The sequence below is a fragment of the Trachypithecus francoisi genome, unplaced genomic scaffold, assembly GCF_009764315.1.
Source record: "Trachypithecus francoisi isolate TF-2019V2 unplaced genomic scaffold, Tfra_2.0 Contig01440, whole genome shotgun sequence".
Classification (NCBI taxonomy): Eukaryota; Metazoa; Chordata; class Mammalia; order Primates; family Cercopithecidae; genus Trachypithecus; species Trachypithecus francoisi.
The window spans coordinates 15913094-15935199 of NW_022681431.1; the positions used below are offsets into that span (position 1 = coordinate 15913094).

The 22106-nt window shown below is 42.0% G+C and overlaps 1 long non-coding RNA gene and 1 pseudogene across 5 annotated transcripts in view; one reads left to right on the plus strand and one right to left on the minus strand.

The window, feature by feature from the left end:
* Positions 1-22106, minus strand: part of LOC117094189 — a 54317-nt gene that overhangs the window by 8476 nt on the left and 23735 nt on the right. Inside the window, exons 3-4 of one of the 5 annotated variants that reach the window (XR_004441462.1) lie at positions 15961-16062; positions 1974-3351 (exon numbers count right to left, since the gene is read on the minus strand). This is a non-coding gene — a long non-coding RNA (uncharacterized LOC117094189). Of the gene's footprint in view, positions 1-1973; positions 3352-11196; positions 12514-15202; positions 16063-22106 lie in introns of those variants that run through there. The other 4 variants (XR_004441463.1, XR_004441460.1, XR_004441461.1 and 1 more) reach the window with 4 other exon arrangements.
* On the plus strand, positions 16334-17223 carry LOC117094177 (annotated as a pseudogene).

Here is a 22106-nt window from a genome sequence, read left to right on the forward strand (position 1 = left end):
GAGCTTTGCTTTATTGCACTTGGCGGACATTGTGTTTTTTACAAACTGAAGGTTTGTGTTAAACCCATGTTGAGCAATTCTATCATTAAGATTTTTCCAACAGTGGGTACTCACATTGTGTCTCTGTGTCACATTCTGGTAATTCTCACAATGCTCTAAACATTATTCTTATAATTCTATTTGTGATGGTGATCTGCGATCAGTGATCTTTGATGTTACTATTGTACTTGTTTTGATGGATGGGCCACAGACTGTGCCCATGGAACATGGTGAACGTCATCAATAAATGTGGGTGTTCTGATTACCCCACCAACCGGCTGTTCCCTCATCTCTCTTTATTTCCCTGGGTTTCCGTATTCCCTGAGATACAATATTATTGAACTTAAGCCATTGAAGAACCCTACAATGGTCTGTAAGTATTCAAGTAGAAGGAAGAATTGCATGTCTCTCACTTAAAAGCTACAGGCCGGACACAGTGGCTTACGCCTATTATCTCGGCACTTCGTGAGGTCAAGGTGGGCAGATCACTTGAGGTCAGGAGTTCAAAACCAGCCTGGCCAACATGACGAAACCCCATCTCTGCTAAAAATACAAAAATTAGCCAGGCATGGTGGTGTATACCTGTAATCCCAGCTACTCAGGAGGCTGAGGCAGGAGAATCATTTGAACCAGGGAGGCAGAGGTTGCAGTGAGCCGAGATCATGCCACTGCACTCCAGCCTGGGTGACAAAGCAAGACTCTATCTCAAAAAAAAAAAAAAAGTTAGAAATGATTAAACTTAGTGAGGAAGGCATGTCTAAAGCCAAGATAGGTGAAAAGCTAGGCCTCTTGTGCCAAACAATTAGCCAAGCTATGAACGCAAAGAAAAAGTTTTTGAAGGAAATTAAGAACTACTCCAGTGAACACACTGATGATAAGGAAGGGAAACAGTCTTATTGCTGATATGGAGAAAGTTTGAGCAGTCTGGATAGAATATCAAACCAGCCACAACATTCCCTTAAGCCAAAGCCCAATCCAGAGCAAGACACTAACTCTATTCAATTCTATGAAGTCTAAGAGAGGTAAGGAAACAACAGAAGAACAGTTGGAAGCTAGCAGAGGTTGGCTCATGAGGTTTAAGGGAAAAAGGCATTTTCATTACATAAAAGTGCAAGGTGAAGCAGCAAGTGCTGATGTAGAAGCTGCAGCAAGTTCTCCAGAAGATTTAGCTAAGATCATTGATAAAGATGGCTTCACTAAACAACAGATTTTCAGTGTAGGCAAAATAGTCTTGTATTGAAAGAAGATGCCATCTAGGATTTTCATAGCTACAGAGAAGTAAATGCCTGGTTTCAAAGCCTCAAAAGACAGGTTGACTCTCTCGTTAGGGGCTAATAAAGCTGGTGATTTTAAATTGAAGCCAATGTATTATCCATTCTGAAAATCCTAGGGCTCTTGGGAATCATGCTAAATCTACTCTTCCTGTACTCTATAAACGAAATAACAAAGCCAGGATGACAGTGCATCTGTTTACAACGTGGTTTACTGAATATTTTAAGCCCATTGTTGAGACCTACTTCTCAGAAAAGAAAAATTCCTTTCAAAATATTACCATTCATTGATAATATACCAAGTCACCCAAGAACTCTGATGGAGATGTACAAGGAGATTAAGGTTTTCATGCCTGCTAATACAATATCCATTCTGTAGTCCATGGATCAAGAAGTAATTCTGATTTTCAAGTCTTATTATTTAAGCAATACATTTCATAAGGCTATAGCTACCATAGATAATGATTCCCCTGAAGGATCTGGGAAAAGTAAGTTAAAAGCTTTCTGGAAAGCATTTACCACTCTAGATGCCATTAAGAACATTTGTGACTCATAGGAGAAGGTCAAAATATCCACATTAGTAGGAGTCTGGAAGAAATTTATTCCAACTCTCATGAATGACTTTAAGGAGTTTAAGTTTTCAGTGGAGGAAGGAACCGCAGGTGTGGTGGAAACAGCAAGAGAATTAGAATTGGAAGTGGAGCCTGAGGATGTGACTGAAGTGCTGCAACCTCATAATAAAACTTGAACAGATGAGGAGTTGCTTCCTATGGATGAGCAAAGAAAGTCATTTCTTAAGATAGAATCTATTCCTGGTGAAAATGCTGTGAACATTGTTGAAATGACAACAAAGGTTTAGAACATTCCATAAACTTAATTGATAAAGCAGAAGTAGAGTTTGAGAGGATTGACTCCAATTTTGAAAGAAATGCTACTGTGAGTAAAATGCTATCAAACATCATCCCATGCTACAGTAAAATCTTTCCTGAAAGGAAGAGTCATTCAATGTGAGAAACTTCATTGTTGTCTTATTTTAAGAAATTAACACAGCCACTCCAATCCTCAGCAACCACCAACTTGATGAGTCAGCAGCCATCAACATCAAGGCAAGACCTTCCACCAGCAAAAACATTATGATATGCTGAAGGCTCAGATGATCATTAGCATTTTTTGGCAGTAAAATATTTTTAATTAAGGTATGTACATTGTTTTTGGACATAATGCTATTGCATACTTAATAGACTACAATATAGTGCAGATGTAACTTTTATATGCACTGAGAAAACAAAAAATTCACGTGACTCACTTTATAGCAATATTCACTGAACCAGCAATGTCTCCAAGGTATGTCTGTGTGTATACATACATACATATATATCTCCTACCTGGAGATATTTTCCAGAGATATATTTTCTCTGGAAAAATGCTAATAGAGACCCTCTCAGGAGAGAAATGTTCCTAGAGGAATAAGGAAATGTACTTTGCCCAGTAAGGAAGGGAAGGGCATTTATTTAACAAGATCTGTTAAGTTAAACCAAGATTTCTCTAACTTTGGCTATCCATCCACAGACCACTTAATGGACATTTGGAGCACAAATTTTAGGTCGTTTCTGAAGAGATTCATTGTCAATTTTATGATAAAAATAAAAATACATAAAATCAATACAACTCATTTCAGATCAGTGAAAAAAATGACAGTTTGAACTCTTTCACTCTTTGGACAGATGACATAGTTTGCATCACAGGATTCCACATCTGACTGGTTTCTTCTATATTTACCTAAACTTACCAGTTGTAAGTTATTGAGCAGGGCAGCAAGAGTTTGGCTCTGTGGGAGAGTGCTAGATATTTGGGTTGAACAGGGACACGAAAATCCTGGAGAATGACTCACTGAAGACTCCTTTCAACTCTCTGTCAGATGCTAAGTCAATAAGCACATCACACTGAAAAGCTGGAGGGATGACTCTGGGCTTGGCATCAGTGCTGAATGGATTCCTAATCTACTCTTTGGAAAGCAGCTTTTCATGCTCCATTGCAACCCCTGGAGGTAATTTTAAAATATGCCCATAATACATCATTGATTTATTTCTCCCTGAGAAGAAAATCATCAAATGTTAGAGAAAGACAAACTTTCTGCAACTGTCCTATTTGTACCATGGACAGTCTGGTATCTTATCCTCAGTATTAAAATTCATGGTCACTAAGCCGTGAGGCAATAGGTTCGGGCTCTAAAGACAATAAACACGTGGCTGAGATAACACCAGTTGAGCAAAGCACTTGGAGTCTCAGAAGTAGTTTATGACATTATCAGTACCATGAAGAAATGTTTCCATTTCATTCCTGATTTCAAAAATTCTTGAGCACTGCTTTCTCTTTGACAGGGTACTTCAGTGTTGAAAATGTATTGTACTAGGTGCCCAGTGGGTATAACTTGGATAGACTCACAATTTTCATTATTTTCGTCAACCTTGAATCAAGATCAAGATAAATCAAAACCAAGATCAGCATAAATACCATCGGCTACAAATTGTTCTCAGGGAATAGAGTCACGTGTGGATCAACATTGCAGAGGAGGCTGGGCACAGTGACTCACGCCTGTAATCTTGAGCCCAGGAGTTTGAAATCAGCCTGGGCAACATGGTGAAATCCCGTCCCTACAAAAAAACACAAAAATGAGCTACGCATGGTGGCTTGTGCCTGTAGTCCCAGCTACCCAGGAGACTGAAGTGGGAGGATCCCTTGAGCCCAGAAAGTTGAGTGAGCCATGATCTCACCACTGCCTCCAGCCTGGGCAACAGAGTAAGATGCTGTCTCAAAAAAACAAAATATAACAAAACAAAACAAAAAACCTTGCAGAGCAAACCTTTATCAATCAGTGCACTGCCTTGCTATACACATAGGTAAGTATACTCAGAGAAGATAGCAACACATATTTACTAATCTATACCACAGCTCGTGAACTAATCAGCAACTAAATGAATACACCTTTTCGATAGCACAAACTTTTTAGTGACAAAGACAAAAGTTTTCTAAGCTCTTTTCCCTCATGGATGTTTCCCATGCATCACACCTGTGCCATGAGCCAATTCACACTCTACCTACACATCAGGGACTTTTCCTCCAACCACGCATGATTGCAATTGCTCTTTCGTATTGCCTGTGATATCCAAGAGCACCATTTTTTAAATGAATTTCTCAATAACTCATTTTGCTTAGCTCCATGTATATTCATCATCGGTTTTTGGTTGGTTTTACAAGCTTCCTATCAACAGTGTTACTAATACCTTTTTCTGTTCTGAGGACTCTGGAATTCTAAATGATGTCACTGTAGTTTCAGTCTTGTCTCTGCCATTAGCAACAAGATTAATCAGTTGGACGTTTACTAAAGAGGTCTGTGTGCCTTGGGAACAACACAAGAACTTTGGAGGCTCCCTATTATACTTGACAAAGTTTCATAGCAAACAACTTATTAAGGACCAGGTGGAAAATAGATGGCTTCCATTAAAATCCAATTTCTCATTTATTTACTCTCATACTTCTTATTTGCACTCCTCTTTTGACAAATTGTACAGTTTTACTTGTTCCAGCACACAGAGTCACACTCTGTATTTGCACATTCTGTGTTTGGGTTGTGGTGTTTACATTATTGTTTTCATCTCCATTTTGATGCTTCTATGAACCACTTATGAGCCATCTATCCTTTTTAAGCAAGAGAAATGCTGCAACACATTTCAACCTATAAATGTTCCCTTAACGCTACTTTCAGTGTTTGCAATGGGTTTCAATACAGAGTTCTCCTGTTCTTCATGTCAATGCTTTTCTAGATATTACAGTAGAAAAGTGATGATAATAGATGCCAAATTCAATCCATGTAAATGACATGTAAATACATTGACCTAAAAGAACTGAGTCTGTTCAGTGGAATGTTTCAGAAGATGATACTGTGAAAATGGAAAACATACACAACCTTTGAGAAGATGAACACTATGACTTCATTGGTTGTCTTTTTTTTTTAATACCTGTGAGTCATTTAATTGCTGAGCTGGGACCACAAGTAATCAGTGATCTGGTCACCCTTTTGATTGTCCAAATTACTAAATCAATGTTTGTTTCATTTTTTGTTGTTGTTGTTAACCTATTTCATTTTTTAAATTTAGAAATAATTTTTTTATTTCCAGAAACTTTTTGGTTTTTTGCTCTTTGACAATTCCTTTGCAATGCAGTCTAATATTTCAGTAAGGTTTACACAATGTCTTTGAATCTCTTGTTTCTTCTCAAGTCTCAATCAGCACTCCCTAGCCTGGCTTTGGCTAGGTTTCGCTTCAAGCCGCTGAGCCTGCTAAATGGTTCAGCGCCTTTCTTTGCCTACTTGCAAAGAAAGTAGGCAAAGACTTAATGCAGGTCAGGATGTTGAGTTCTTGCAGGCCCCATGGAGCTGGCCACTTGGGAAGGAACTGTTTCTCCTGTGAGTCAGGGCCCAATGGCCTGGCAAGTGGGGGCCTCTTGACTGAAACCCCTGAGGAGATACTCAGGATCTCAGGGACTTTGGGAGGACCAGTCCTCTCCCAACCAAATGGAAAGAGAGCAGTTCAACCCAGCAGGGCAGTTCCTCTTGAGGGGGACCAAGACCTGTGGAATCAGCAGCCCATGCCCTCTGGATCAGTGGGCTCTGGCTTAGGCTTTGCCAGAAAGCTTGACTTCCACCCACGTCCTTGGGTGTTCTCTCAGTATTGCAAATAATGGTGCACCAGTGCAACACTCCACTGGCCTTTGCCTGCACTTCTTCTCATGCTCAAAGCTCCAAATGTGTTTGGGATCCCTCTCTAGCCTCCAACAGGGAGCCACACTTGTCTTACTGGTCAAGGAACCCAGCAGAGAGAAAAGGACAGGGGGTCATGACAGTGTCTCCAACCAACATCGTTCCAGAATCCCCAGTATCCAATCTGTCTCCCATTGAGCTCATCCTTCAGGTGGTCACCAGTGAGATTTATCTAAAACACGAAAATGTCAGGCCCTAATGAGAACTATTTGTGATTCTCCATCAGCCAAAGTCGAAGTGCAAGCTCTGGAGCATGGTTTACTAGTTTCATTCCACCACTCGCTGACACACATTTTACCTCTGAATAGGACAGAACTGCTCGTGGTTCTAACATCGTTGCTGCATTCCTGTGTGTTCCTATCAATGCAGCTACATCCCACTTCCAGTGTTTCTTTTATCTTGAGATTTAGCCCAGGTGTCACCTCCTCCAGGAAGTTGTCCCTTAACCCCCAGGTTGGGTGAAATACCTCTTATCTGTGCTGCTATAGCACTTTGAGAGTGCCTCTCTTCTAAAGTTTACCTAATGCTGTCACTGTTTCCAGTGAGTTTTGATACAAAGTTCCCCTGTTCTTCATTTCACTGGTTTTCTAGATATTACAATACAAAAGTGACCATAATAGATGCAAAATTCAAGCAATGTAAAGAACACGTAAATGACCTGTAAACACATCAACCTAGAAGAACTGAATCAACACATTATGTTGAACTTCTGTTATGCTGTCTCTTTTGAAACCATTAAACCCTCAAAGTTGACAACTTTGTCTTACTCATTTCTGTATCCCCAGAGCCAAGGACAGTACCAGCCACGTGGAATATCCACAAAATATTATTGGTTGAGTTAAATTGAACACATGTCACAGTTTCCAACCAGACTGAAATTTTTACTCTTTTTACAATCCCCCCACCAATGCCCCAGGAGTACTTAATGAGTTAAATTCGAGCATTTAATGTACAATTCCCATAACAAAGAATGTTTCATCCTTGAAAGGAAATATTGGATTTCAGAAGCCATCTGAGATTACAATATCACCTGGCCTCAGATTTCTGTAGATGGATATTTTTACCCAAATAATACCACCCTGCTTATTTAATATCTGAAACTCTTATTCATCTAGAGCAGGAGAACTCATTCCTATTGTCAAGGCTGCAAAATTCTATAATGCACCATGTGAAATAGACCAAGGTACTGCTATCAGCAGTGAGAGATTCTTATGTCGGCTGAGGACTTGGCTGCTTTGCCAGAAAGGTTCCTTCAACCAGACCACAGTGTCCGTTTCTCCCTGAATAATCCACATTTTCCAGTCTGTTATGATGCATTCCTTTCCCAGCTCCTTTTTATGTGGCCTGATTCTGCCACATCACCACATTATTCCCACAGCCCACTTCCTGTGGGGGACTAGATTTGGCATCAGTTCTTACTTTTCCCCAAAGCTCAGGTAACAACAGCTTGGGGAAAAAATCTTTGAGAGTACCCATCTCTTAAGTTTAATAGAAAGGAGAGAAAACTGGCGGGTCAGGAGGGGCGGGGGCGGGGATCTCTGCATAGAGTACATTTTTAAGCTAACGAAGAAGATAGATTTTATATGAGCATGATGAAGAACCACCATACATCACCCATTTTCCTATAAGGTGAGGATTTGTTCTTAATCAGCAATACAGATACCATCCCTTCAGGCCATTGTCAGAGAATGTAACCCTGAACTACCTACTCCCACCTCTTTTAGAAAGCCTTGCTAAGAGAAATGATGTTTAAGAAGGAAGGCCTAGAGTCATCCACTTCTGACTTCAATCCTATCTACTGTTCAGGTTAAACCACCAAAAAGCCCCTACTGGCCCCATCTACAAAATCGTCTTTCACTGAAATGGCCTGGAATGTTTAATATCAGCTTTCACTGAATGTCACAAGAGATGGAGCACAAAAGGTGACTCTTGTTCTGTTATAAATCTTGTTATTAAGGAGATTACTCAACATTCCCAACAAGAACAAGAAGGACAGCAATAAAAACCCTGTGCGCAGAAAAACCTGAAAAACTTGCAAATCAGAGAACAGGCAGACCAGATAACTAAAGTTAACATGATATCCTGGATTGAATCTTGGAACAGAAAAAGGATATTAGTGGGGAAACTGCTGAAATCGAAATAAAGTCTGGTGTTTACCTAACAATTATGTACCAGTATTAGTTCCCTAGTTTTGGCAAATGTATCATGGTTCTAGAAGATGTTGATATTAGGAGGAATTGGATGAGGAGTATACAGGAATTTGATATTATCTTTGCAACTTTTCAGTACATCTAAAATTATTCCAAGATTAAAAGTTTATTTTTTAAAAAGACTTGCAGGGCCGGGTGCAGTAGCTCACGCCTGTAATCCCAGCACTTTGGGAGGCTGAGGCAGTTGGATCACTTGAGGCCAGGAGTTTGAGACCAGCCTGGCCAACATAGCCAAACCCTGTCCCTAATAAAAATACAAAAATTCACTGGGCATGGTGGTATGCACCTGTAGTCCCAGCTACTCAGGAGGCTGAGGCAGGAGAATCATTTGAACCAGGGAGGCAGAGGTTGCAGTGAGCCAAGATCATGGCACTGCACTCCAGCCTGGGTGACAGAGAGAGACTCTGTCTCAAAATAAATAAATTTAAAAATAAATAAATAAATAAATGACTTGCAAGAGAAGTTTAGAGTCAAGAAAAAACACATCTCCCACAAGAGTCTCGTACGCATTCTTCTTTTTAACCACAAATACCCATAACTATTGTTCATTTATTTGCACTTTTGCTGTTTAGATGCTCAGAGCCAAACTCTGCGCTGGATTATATCTATTTTATTAATCCTCACGGTTATCATATTTGCTTCCTCATTTTTCCTGATCCTAATTTCCCTTTTCTATCAAGAATAAAGATAAATGCAGCAATAAACCTTGCTGCATTTTTGCTCTTGTCGTCATAAACCAACTCTAATCTTTTCAGGAAGGAGGCTCTGCATTCATTATAGACCTGAAAACTGTCCAAAGGCAGGGGAGCAAGATTGGGAAGGTTTAGGAAATCACGGGTCACGATGTACAACTGAAGGAATCAGGTTTCTTAGGCAGAGAGATGACTCAGGAGACAAATGATGGTTATCTTCAAATGACTGAGCAGTTGCCCTTGAGAAAGCAGGAAAGACTGGCTCTGTGTTGCACCAAAAGGCCGAATCCCAACCAAGGGATGTATATCATGAAAGGAAGACCTCAACTCAGCACATGGAATAACTAACAATGCTTTCCAACAGGGGAGTGGTTAGAACCCCTTTCCATAGAGTAACCTGAGCAGCATTTATATCATTTTAATAGCATCCCAGGTGTGCACATTACACTAATGCAGCTGGCCTGCAGCCCACGCCTTGAGTAGCAAGTCTCTACTCTAGACCATCCATCAGGCATCCCTCATTGAGGACATTAAACTAGAAGATCTCTACAGCTTCTTCCAGATGCAAGTTCCGAGATTATATAAAAGTAGTTTAGATCAGTCTGGGCAACACAGAAAGACCCTGTCTCTAAATAATTTTTTGTTTAAATTAGCTGGGCATGGTGGCACATGCCTATAGTCCCAGCTACTTGGGAGGCTGAGGTGGGAGGATCCCTTGAGCCCAGGAATTCAAGGCCGCAGTGACCTATAATTATGCCACTGCACTCCAGCTTGGGCAACAAAGCAAGACCTCATTTCTTTAAAAAAAAAAAAAAAAAAAGAGTAGTTCATATGGGTGATCATCATTAAATGTTTAGTCAGGAGCTATAGGGTGCCCCTCTGCAGCCACTGTCTTTTAATCCTCTGAACAACTCTTCAAGTTGGCCTAGAAGGAGCATTTCTGCCCCACTGGCCAGGTCTTTTCACAGTGCCTTTGTCTATAGTGGCAGTGCTTGCAAGCTGGCTCTGGCTTGATGTCCCAAAGGCAGAGTCTGAGACAGTTACATATACTGTTTTGGGAAAAGGTATGGGTGACTAAGTTAGGTGACCAATTTAGTCAATCATTGTGGCTGTGGCAACCAACTCAATAATATGTTGAGAAGAGGCCAAGTCTATCTGTTTTGGAAGGAAATTTACATGCCCTCAGCATCCCTAGCTTCAAGCAGAACTTCCTCTTCTGTCTGTATTTGGGTTAATGCTGTATCATATACACAATGTGGCACCCACTAGCTATGTGGCCTTGGGCCAGTCACTTACCTTCTGTCTCTTCCTCACACTCTCCAGGGAGTTAGATAAGTATTCCTGAGAACCTTTGGATCTAATATTATAGATTATAAGTGGGGGTAAAGTGACATTTTTTAAAGCATCTAACAATCATATAACAAGTCAAGGATCATCTAAATGTTGCATCTCAAGCTTTCAACAAAAGTCCTCATTGTAGAGCCCTAACAATGGAAAAAGAATAAGGCTGGTGGGAGCAGAGGACAGCAAAAAGAGAAGGCAGATAAGCTACAAGTCTGCCTTTCTTCATGGTCCAGGACACATAGCCCTCCTGCACAAATAACTCACAATCATTCTGTGCCCAGCTATCATCAGACCTTCGGCTGAGAGAAAATTGCAAGTTAGCTCACTGCAACCTTGGCATTATTAGTACTGCACATAGCTTTCTCCAATACAAGCACCATCCTATAAAACCCCCTTGCAGTCAATTCCTCTCTTGCTGACTTGCCCATTGCTTTCTTGCAACAAATTTTCTTACTTTCTTTAATAAATCTGCCTTTCTTTACCTACAACTGTTTACCACCTGCACGATACCAGCCCCAGATAGTCATTATCCATGACACTCATTCACCAGCAGTTTGATATTTTTATCTTTTTTTTTTTTTAGACGGAGTCTTGCTCTGTCAGCAGGCTGGAGTGCAGTGGCATGATCTTGGCTCACTGCAACCTCTGCCTGCTGGGTTCAAGCAATTCTCCTGCCTCAGCCTCCTGGGTAGCTGGGATTACAGGCATGCACCACCATGCCCAGCTAATTTTTGTATTTTTAGTAGAGATGGGGTTTCACCATGTTGGTCAGGCTGGTCTCAAACTCCTGACCTCGTGATCCACCTGCCTCGGCCTCCCAAAGTGCTGGGATTACAGGCGTGAGCCACCAGGCCCAGTTGATTTTTTTTATCTTTAACATCCCCTGAGAAGTAGTCATTGACCTCCATTTCTCACATCTGCAAAATGGGGCTATGGGACTTTTCCCAGGATTCAGCCCTCCTGACCTTAATGGGTTACCATAATGAGTTTTAGGACAGAGAAAATGGAACTTGTGTGATCACAGCTTCTGCTGCAGGAAAAGGGTTGGTGAGATTGTTTGTTATTACTATCTTTCAGAGGAAGATTTGGAAGCAGAATAGCATTGGCTCTCCAGAAAATCAAAATCAGGACTTTTGGTCCAAGATCACCAAGAGGAGTAGCACGTAGGAAGAGAAAAATAAATGATGTCCGAGTTTCAGGAGACAGAGTAGTAAGACAAGGGGTAGAACAACTTGTCTCTGAACGCCAAGGTACAGAGCAATCAGACACCTTCCCTGCCCTTCAATTACCAGCAGATCATGGGGAGGATAGAAAAAAACAACGATCAAAACAAACCCAGTTACACGTAGTCACAGTGTTATGGCAGCAGAGAAGAGGAAAAGACAGATTCTGCTCAGAGAAATCTTGGGAAACTTTATGAACCAAGCTACATTTGGACTAGGCCTTAGAGATGGCAGAGTTCTATAGATGAGGTCACAGGGGAAGGAGGAAAAAAGGCGATTCAAATCCAGAGGACTAGTGATAAAGACGAAAACAGTGGTGAAATTAAAACTGTGACTTTCTATTAGATTGAAGGGAGGCGGGATCCTGGAGATGAGAAAGGGAAAGCAAGCTGAGGGTGTAGTGCTTGCTGAGGAGTCTCAGCCTCACCTGGAGGCAATGGGGTGACTCAGAGGGTGTGTGAGCAGGAACAGAGGCTTCTAGCCGTGTTTTGATAGGATGACTCTGCAAGCAGTGAAGATGCTGTAATCAGAAGAGGAGATTGAGCCAAGAAGTCTTGGTAAACTCTTTATAACAGTCCAAGTTTACAACGTTAGGGGCTCAACTAGGGGCAGGGCAGTGACATTGGAAATGATGCATTGTGGAGCTGTTTGGGATATTACTAGGGTCAGAGGTCCAGGTTCCTGGAAGGGATTGATGACATTAAGCAAGAAATGTACAGCACTTTGGCGTTTCCACAACAGCTTCCCCTCCCTTTCCTCATACCTGGGCTACAATGGTCTCCTTAAGGGGGCTGCTCCCCCACCATGCAGTCTCTTCCCCACTCTGATCCATTCTCCAAAGATTCCAAATGCTCCAAATGCATTTCCCCACTAGCTCAAGAACATGTAGTGATTCCAGTCCAACTCATTGGATTCCTGGCAGAAAACAGAGAGGAAGCACTTCTGATCACTAACGGTCGTTCTGCTGCGTCTGCCTTCCAACCCCACTCGGGCCCTGGTGGCAGCCAAGCTCTATCTCCCAGCATATGTGAGTCCTGCACTGGTGTTTCCTTATGGTGCCCTACTCCCCTCCATTCCTCAAGATCCCTTGCTTTCCTCAAAACCTACCTTGGAAGTCACCTCTAGAAAACTCTGCCCCTTCAGGGGCTGCCTCAACTGTAGCCCAGAAATGACCATTGCCAACTGGACAAGCCCCCCCTACTTTGGCTCCCTGTCCCCTCCTCACCACTGAAGACTAGCAGCACAGAGTTGGCCCCGCTGCCCAAAGGGGCTGCACCTGGGCTCCCCCACCTGGCAGAAATTATGGCTCCCTGAATCTCTCTCCAGCAGATGACAAGAAGACAGAACTCTGCATCTGCGAGCTGCAGAGACTCCTGCCTCCCCAAGTCCCCGACTTTCACTCTATGTCCCACCCATTCTGCAAGGAGTCCCGGGGGTGGAATGTTCTAAGATGCCAACCTGTCACTGAAGCTCCCACTCCACCCTGCTGATACCTGACTGCCCAGAGGACTCACGGGGCCAGGATGACCTGCCATCCGGGTGTCAGCAATCTACCAAAGAAGTGAAGCCTCCAAGATTTATTCGACCAGGAGAGAAGAAGGTATTCAGCAATGCAGAGAAGATAAACACTGCAGATTAGATAACTGGATAAAACGTTTGAAATTACTCAATGGCACAGGCATCTTTTAATTACCTTGGAACAGGAGATAAGAGTAATGGAAAACTACAGATAATTCATTAGTTTCTAAAAACCTTTCACATCCAATATGCCATTTGAAGTTGATGCTTACAAGACACCGAAGAGGCTGGTGAAGGGTTTTCAGGAAGGAAGTAAAATCCAAAGTACAGGAAAAACACAGTTCGTTCCGCATAAATGCTAAGTGCGGCACAATGCAGTTATTAGCCACAACTCTACTCACTCTTTCCCATGAATGGATAGGTTAAATCTTTTCCAAGTGTGACAAGTGGCATCTGATCACTCCCTAGGGATTTTCTGCTCTTTAGTCACTTACCTGTCACAATAAATTTTTCTGCAGTTCCTTTTAAAACGTTATTCTCTGGGGGGTATTCTAGTTTACTTTGAATAGCCTGTAACAAATATTCCCAACCAAGAGCAGAAAGCCTTGCTCCAACCCGCTCTAACAGAGAGAGAAGTCTGCCCAGCCCATGAAATGAATTCATGACTACAAAACAGCAGGGTGGAGCCGGGCCAGCTCCAACGCTAATTCAGCTGTCTCACTTTTATAGATGAGGACAGTGAGTTCCAGGAAGGTAAAGGACACGCCCAGGGTCACACGAACTAACAAGTGGTAGAATCTACACCAGAGCTGGGTCCCTTAAATTCTGAGACCATATCTAATTTTAAATAGACATTTTCTTTCTATTTTCTGGTTTTTTCTACAGCCTGATAGGGCATGAGATGCTCCACCCAGGTCCGCCTTGAAGGAAAGCCTTAGGGCCTGACTGTGGGAAGCATGGTCAGCACAAAGTCGCCAGCTCTCAGCTCCTTCGGGATCTGCCTCGACTAGAGAGGTCTGTGCCACTGGAGGCTGCATCCTTCCTGGGACACCCAGCACCCAGTGACTGAGGTGGGTGGGGTACAAAGGCCCAGCCATTTCTGCTCAGCAAGGTCTACACCGATGCCCAGTATTCACTCCATGGCTCCCCAATGCCACTCTCTCCAGAATGTGGTCTTACTGCCTCCCCAACCAGTGATGCAGCAGAAGAGGGAAATGAGATGCCTGGGGTGGCTGGACCAACTCCTTGCAGGCCTCTGCCCAGCAACCCAAAACCTTTCAGTTCACATGGAATGGAGCAGGTTCCAGGAGCCGGCCAAGCAATTGCATGTGAGCACATAGATGCCCTCATGCCTTCTCCTAGGGAGCGATGGGTCACTCGTATCCTTGTGGCATTGATAGCATTTGTTGGTTTTGCTTAAAGAGGTAGGAAGTTTAAAAAAAAAAAAAGGCATGATTTGGCAGAAAAGCACAAGACACTTGGGTTCTAGTTATTTGAGCATTTGTGGGTGAAGTGACCCTATGTCCAGTATGCCTGGTTCGTGCCTGTCACCCCAGGTCACTATTAATAGCACTGCCTTTCACCCTCAAAGGCCTCGAATACCTCACATGTGGTCACCCAATGCAAAAGCCATAGTACCTCAGAGCAAGTCTCTCTGGCTGTCTATCCTCCTCTCCAGTCTTGGATATTTTGAGAGAAAGAGGAAGACGGTGTTCTGGGTGGTGAGTGGAAAGAATGCCCTTCCAGGACAGACTTGGGTTTGAATGACCTCTGGACCAGACACTGGCTCAGAGACTTTGGATGAGTTTCCCAGCCTCTTACTGCCTTATCTGAAAAGTGGAAGTAATTAAACACACCTAGCCTTTCATGTATGGTTGTTGAGAACACCGAGTCAATTACCGGATATGAAGTTTCTCTGGAAATCGTGAAGCCCTATCAGATGTAAGTCTGGACGAAATGCCTAATAATAAGTATTTGCTAAATGATTGAATGATTGACTCATTGAATGGGTGGAATGGGGGGAATGTTAGGTATAATTATTATCAATGTGTGATAATGATAAAATGACAACCAGGTTTTTTTTTTGTTTTCAAGTTGATGGGTCACCCCTCAAAAGGTGAAGTCTATTCCCCTAGTCTTGAATATAGGCTGGACTTAGGGACATATTTCTAAGGAAGAAAACAGAAAACAGCACAAGTGACACTGTGTGTGTTCCAAGGCTAGACTATGAAAGGTACTTTAGCCTGGCTCTCCCTTGGGACGCTTGCTCTTCAATCCTTGCTGCCATGTTGTGAAGAAACCCAGGCAACAATGGAGAGGCTGAGCATATGTGTTCTAGTCCTCAGTCCCAGTGGAGGTCCTAGCAAACAGACAGCATCAACAGACAGCCTTTGAGATGACTGCAGCTCCCATCAATGTCTTATTGTAACCTCACAAGAGATCCCCAGTGAGAACCACCTCCTGAGCCCAGTCAACAATAAATGATTGTTTTGTGTTTAAAAAAAAAAAAAAATAGTCAATGGGAATGTGTTCTGAAAGCAAGATGCATCTCTTGGAGCAAACTGCCTCCCAAGGATATGAGAAGGGCCACGCTAGGTATGACTCCCTGCCTCTGCAGCTGGAAACGTACAGCCCTGACAGCAGCCTCTGGGGTGCGCCACCCAAAGCACTCCATTTTCTCTAATAGCCAATTATAACTCTCATCTCCGCAAGTATCTTAATCTTTGAAATTACTTTTGCAAGCACTACCACCTCTTGGGATAATGGTTCCATAAGCTTCTTCCCTATGAAACTCCTCCAGAATTTGAAAAATAAATACATGTACACTTTATCCACTGCTCTTACCGTTTTAGAGATTACAATCACATTCAGTCTTCAACTTCCCCTTCCCAGAATGAGTCGTCTGGTGTTTTCGTCACAACCCCTAATGGCATGCCAGTGTGGCACCTAAAACATTCAAGACCTGGGGAGTCAGTGTCAACTTCCAATGAAACAGAGTTGAACTAAATAGCTTATTTGTTAATAGGTGTATAGTTTTAATAGGCTTTGAAAACAGCATGTGGGTTTTAATTTGTGTTAATGAATGTAGTCCCTACTGAAGTACTTGAAAATAAATGCACAATGATCTGAATTCAACGTTAAGATTCTTGCCCTTTCTGCCCACTAGCGCTGCTGGGCCTGCAGGTCTCTGTTGAGTCACGGATGTCGGCCTCTGTTCTGCAGGATGGGGTTTGTTCAAGTTATTAAGAAAAAGGCCTACTTTAAGAGATAGCAAGTGAAATTTAGAAGATGCCGAGAGGGTAAAACTGATTACTATGCTCAGAAATGTTTGGTGATACAGGATAAAAATAAATATAACACACCCAAATACAGGATGATAGTTCATGTAACAAACAGAGATATCATTTATCAGATTGCTTATGCCCGTATACAGGGGGATATGATAGTCTGTGCGGCATATGCACACGAACTGCCAAATATGATGTGAAGGTTGGCCTAACAAATTACGCTGCAGTGTATTGTACTGACCTGCTGCTGGCCCACAGGCTTCTCAATAGGTTTGGCATGGACAAGACCTATGAAGGCCACGTGGAGGTGACTGGTGATAAATATAATGTGGAAAGCATTGATGGTCAGCCAAGTGCCTTTTCCTGCTGTTTGGATGCAGGCCTTGCCAGAATTATCACTGGCAATAAAGTTTTTGGCACCCTGAAGGGAGCTGTGGATGGAGGCTTGTCTATCTCTCACAGTACCAAACGATTCCCTGGTTATGATTCTGAAAGCAAGGAATTTAAACACTGGAAGCACATCACGGGTCAGAATGTTGCAGATTACATGCGCTACTTAATGGAACAAGATGAAGATGCTTACAAGAAACAGTTCTCTCAATACATAAAGAATAGTGTAACTCCAGACATGATGGAAGAGACGTATAAGAAAGCTCACACTGCTATACAAGAGAATTCAGTCTATGAAAGGAAGCCCAAGAAAGAAGTTAAAAAGAAGAGGTGGAACCATCCCAAAATGTCCCTTGCTCAGAAGAAAGATCAGATAGCTCAAAAGAAGGTAAGCTTCCTCAGAGCTTAGGGGCAGGCTGCTGAGAGCTAAACCAAACAATTTTCTATGAGGATTTTTCAGATAAAGACAATAAACTTACGGATAGCAACTAAAAAAGATTCTTATGTATGGTTTTTATACATGTTAAAAGCTATAATTTTTCCTTGGGAATAAAGCTCCACAATCCTAGTTTAAAAAAAAAAAAAAAGCCAAGAAAATGTTTGCATGCCTTATGCCACCCTGCTCAAAACCCTCCAGACTCACTGCTTCTTGCCTGCAGAATAGCATCCACGCTGCTCAAATTGATGAGCAGCCATCAGTGGTCCTCCAACCTGATGCCTCTTTCCCCAGCAAAGCATCAGCAATGGTGGATCTGATTTACTCACTGACTCCCACACCTGTATTGCCTCCCCCTGTGGTGCTTGTCTGCCAATCCTTCCTCCCATAGTGAGAGTGCTTATCTATCTTCACCCAACGTTCCCAATTCCCTGTTGTGTTTCTTTTTGTAAGCTCTAACGCTTTATAAGGATTGCTTTATGCCTTTTCTTCTTAGAGGTCTTGCAAAGAACAAAGAGGGAATTTACATATTTTTAATTAAATAAAACATATTTTATTTTGCAATTACCATATGGGCCCACTGGGATCCTTTTTATCTAAGGGCAATGTGTATAAGAGACATTACAGGATCTAGGTGATCTTATTTTTCTTATATCTTGAGATACTTTACTATGTTATTATCCTGGGAATTATTGTTATTCAATTATTATTATCCTGACAATTCCATCATTCTTCCATTTAAAAATTATTTTCATCATTTTTGGCATCGTTGGGAACAACTGACAAGTAACCCAACTGTTAAGTAATAATTGCTCCCAACCATGCCAAAAATGATGAAAATAATTTTTATTCATTTATTTTTTTTGAGACGGAGTCTCGCTCTGTTATCCAGGCTGGAGTGCATTGGCATGATTTCGGCTCACTGCAATCTCCGCCTCCCGGGTTCAAGGATTTTTCCTGCCTGAGTCTCCCAGGTAGCTGGGACTACAGGCATGTGCCACCATGCCCTTCTAATTTTTTTTTTTTTTTTTTTTTTTTTTTTTTACTAGAGAAGGGGTTTCACCATATTAGCCAAGATGGTCTCGATCTCCTGACCTCATGATCCACCCACCTTGGCCTCCCAAAGTGCTGGGATTACAGGCGTGAGCCACCACGCTCGGCCTGAAAAAACTTTTTAAATGGAAGAATGATGGAATTGCCTAGAAGGATGGTGTAATACTGAAGCAAATCATCATCCTTCCTTTTAAAAAAAAAAATTAAATTGTTTTTTAAACTTTTTGTGAGTATCTACTAGGCAGCACATGAGATGTTTCGATACAAGCATGCAATGCAAAATAAGCATGTCATGAAGAATGGGGTACCCATCCACTCAAGCATTTATCCTTTGAGTTACAAATAATCCAATGACATTCTTTATTTTAAAATATACAATGAAGTTATTATTGACTATAGTCACCCTATTATGCTATCAAATAATAGGTCTTATTCATTCTTTCTAAATTTTTGGACCGATAAACCATCCCCAACTCCCTCCCAATTACCCTTCCCAGCCTCTGGTAAACATCCTTCTGCTCTCTATGTCCATGAGTTCAATTGATTTGATTTTTAGGTCCTACAGAGAAGTAAGAACATTCGATGTCTTTCTGTGCCTGGCTTATTTCACTTAACATGATGATCTCCAGTTCCACCCATGTTGTTGCAAATGACTGGCTCTCATGCTTTTGGTGGCTGAATAGTACTCCATTGTGCATGCATATCATATTTTCTTTATGCATTCATCAGTCGATGGACACAGGTTGCTTCCGAATCTTAGCTATCTTAAATGGTACTGCAACAGACATGGAGTGAGGACACGTCTTTGTTATACTGAGTTCCTATATTTTGGGTTTATACCCAGCAGTGGGATTGCTGGATCATCTGGTAACTCAATTTTTAGTTTTTTTGAGGAATCTCCAAACTGTTCCTTTCATTTTCTTATTACCCAAAGAATGACACACCATCTCTCAGGAAGGTACAAAAGAAGATGGGAGACACCATCTTTGTAGGCTGCTTTTTGCCTTCACTGAACACACTTGACAAATCAGAATTTTTCATTTTCCACCCGTAAAGGCAAAGAAAATAAAATGGACAGAAAAAGACATTCCATATTATTAGATGAACCAGAAAATGAAATGAAGAAACAGAGACTGGCACCGTAGACACGAATAATGATGGTAAAATATATCCTTAAAGTGAAATCTCAGGCTCTCAGGCCTCAGATGACACCACCCTAAGTGAGTGTCCTCAAACTTAAGAATCAATGCGTGAACCATGTCTTTTTAAGAACAAAAAGGAAATGTAACATTTTTGCCCTGTTAATCAACAGAAAGGACTTCATCATGCAATAATTTGTGACAAGAACCTGGAACATCTCCTTTTGCTAAAAGGACATGTGGCCCAGGCGCAGTGGCTCAAGCCTGTAATCCCAGCACTTTGAGAGGTCAAAGCGGGTGGATCACCTGATGTCAGGAGTTCGAGACCAGCCTGACCAACATGGTGAAACTCTCTCTACTAAAAATTAAAAAAAAAAAAAATTAGCTGGACATTGTGGCACACGTCTGTAATCCCAGCTACTTGGGAGGCTGAGGCAGGAGAATCACTTGAATCCAGGAGGCAGAGGTTGCAGTGAGCTGAGATTGCACCATTGCACTCCAGCCTGGGCAACAAGAGTGAAACTCTGTCTCAAAAAACAAAGAACATGTTACTGCAGTGTTTCATTTTTAACTATGTTTGTGGCTCAAAATTTATTTGATGCAAAAAGGTCAGCTATGTTTGCATTCTCATTAAAATTTTTAGTAAAGTTGTTTTTTACTATACATTTATTCTCACTTCTGTAAAGTATTCACAGGATGACTTACGATATGAACGTAAATTAATAATCCATTGGACGTGGATGGTAAATCGTGAAGATCGTTTGTCCTGGAGTCCTGAGAACTGAGGTCCAGGCAGGGTCCTGTCTACCTTCTAAAACTTTCTCTTGCTGTTCCAGTCCACCCAGAACTTTCTCTTCCCTGAATTATTATTCCAAGAACTTCCACCAAAACAGTTTGGACATTAATGGAGGTTAGTACTTGCTTGGTTTCTTACCTAACTCGAATCATAAAGCTCTTTGAGGCAAAGACATTCATCCAACAAACATTCAAGTGCTGACGGGGACTGTGGCTGGCCATGGGGACACAATAGTAGGCAAATTAGACCTCATCCCTGCCCTCATGGCATTTACCCAGGACCTCGGCTGTGCCAGTGCCAGAACTAGATCAAAGGAGAGTGCAGTCGAAAGGCTCAGAGCTTCAGTGTAGACAGACCTGGGTTTGAATTCTGCCATCACCACTTCCCATCTGTGGGACCTTGGGAAAACGTCTTCACCTCTCTAAACTATGTTTTCTTTTATTTGAGAAGTCAAGATCCTATTTCTTTTCTTGAAAAGATGAGTATTAATTTGCTAGGATTGCCGTCGCAGAATGCTACAGACTGGGTGGCTTAAACAACTGATATTTATTTTCTTACCATTCGGGAGGCAGGAGGTCCAAGATCAAGGTGGCAGCAGGTTTGGTTGTTCCTACAGTCTCTCTCTTGGACTTGCAGACAACCACCTTCTTGCTGTGTCCTCATGGCCTGCCCTCTGTGTGTGTGGCTCTTTCTCGTCGTGTTTTATGCCACCAGTCATCATGGACTAGGGTGCACCTCCATGACTGTTTTTTTTTACCTTAATTGCCTCTTCAAAGGCCCTAACTCCAAACACAGTCACATTAGGGATTAGGGCTTCAACATGTGAGTTTAAGGTAGACACAATTCCATCCATAACAGAGTGTTATCAAGATTAAAACATATACATTTTTTTTTTTTAAGAGACAGTCTCACTCTGTTGCCTGGACTGGAGTGCAATAGTGCAATCATATCTCACTGCAGCCTCAACCTCCTGGGCTCAAGCAATCCTCCCCAGCCTCCCAAGTAGCTTAGAGACTACAGGCACACATCACCACACTTGACTACTTTTCTCATTTTTTGTAGAGACAGGGGTCTCACTTTGTTGCGCAGGCTGGTTTCAAACTCCTGGCCTCAAGTGATTCTCCCACCTCAACTTCCCAAAGTGCTGGGATTATAGGCGTGAGCCACAGCATCCTGTCAGAGCATATGCCTTATGTATATATCTGGTATTCCACAGATGCTCAATATAAAAGTTATCTAATTGTCAGTTAAGGTATCTTGACACTCAAGTCAATATCCTTTTGGCAGAACTCTTTAAACAAGTTGATATGGTTTGGCTGTGTCCCCACCCAAATCTCATCTTGAATTGTAGCTCCCATAATTTCCACGCGTTGTGGGAGAGAACCAGTGGGAGGTAATTGAATCATAAGGGCGGGTCTTTCTCATGTCATTCTCATGATAGTGAATAAGTCTGATGGTTTTATAAAGGGGAGTTCCCCTGCACACACTCTCTTATCTGCGCCATGTAAGATGAGACTTTGCTCCTCATTCACCTTCAGCCGTGGTTGTGAGGCCTCCCTGGCCATGTGGAACTGTGAGTTCATTAAATCTCTTTCCTTTATAAATTAGTCATTGGGTAATTTATAAATTACGCAGTCAGTGCTTAATAAATGATGTATCCTTGGGCATGCCTAGTACAGTGGTGAGCATGTAATAAGTAATCAGGGCACATTCGGTGATTGACTTTATCAGGGAACTGGGCTGTTTTCACACACAGGCTTTAAGGAATAGGAGAGAAAGTACCACATCTGAGGTCTGAAGAACTGAATTCAAGTGTAGATTCTGCTCCTTAGCAGCACATGAGCTTGAGATGTTACTTCATCTAAAACCCATTTCCTCACTTGTCAGAT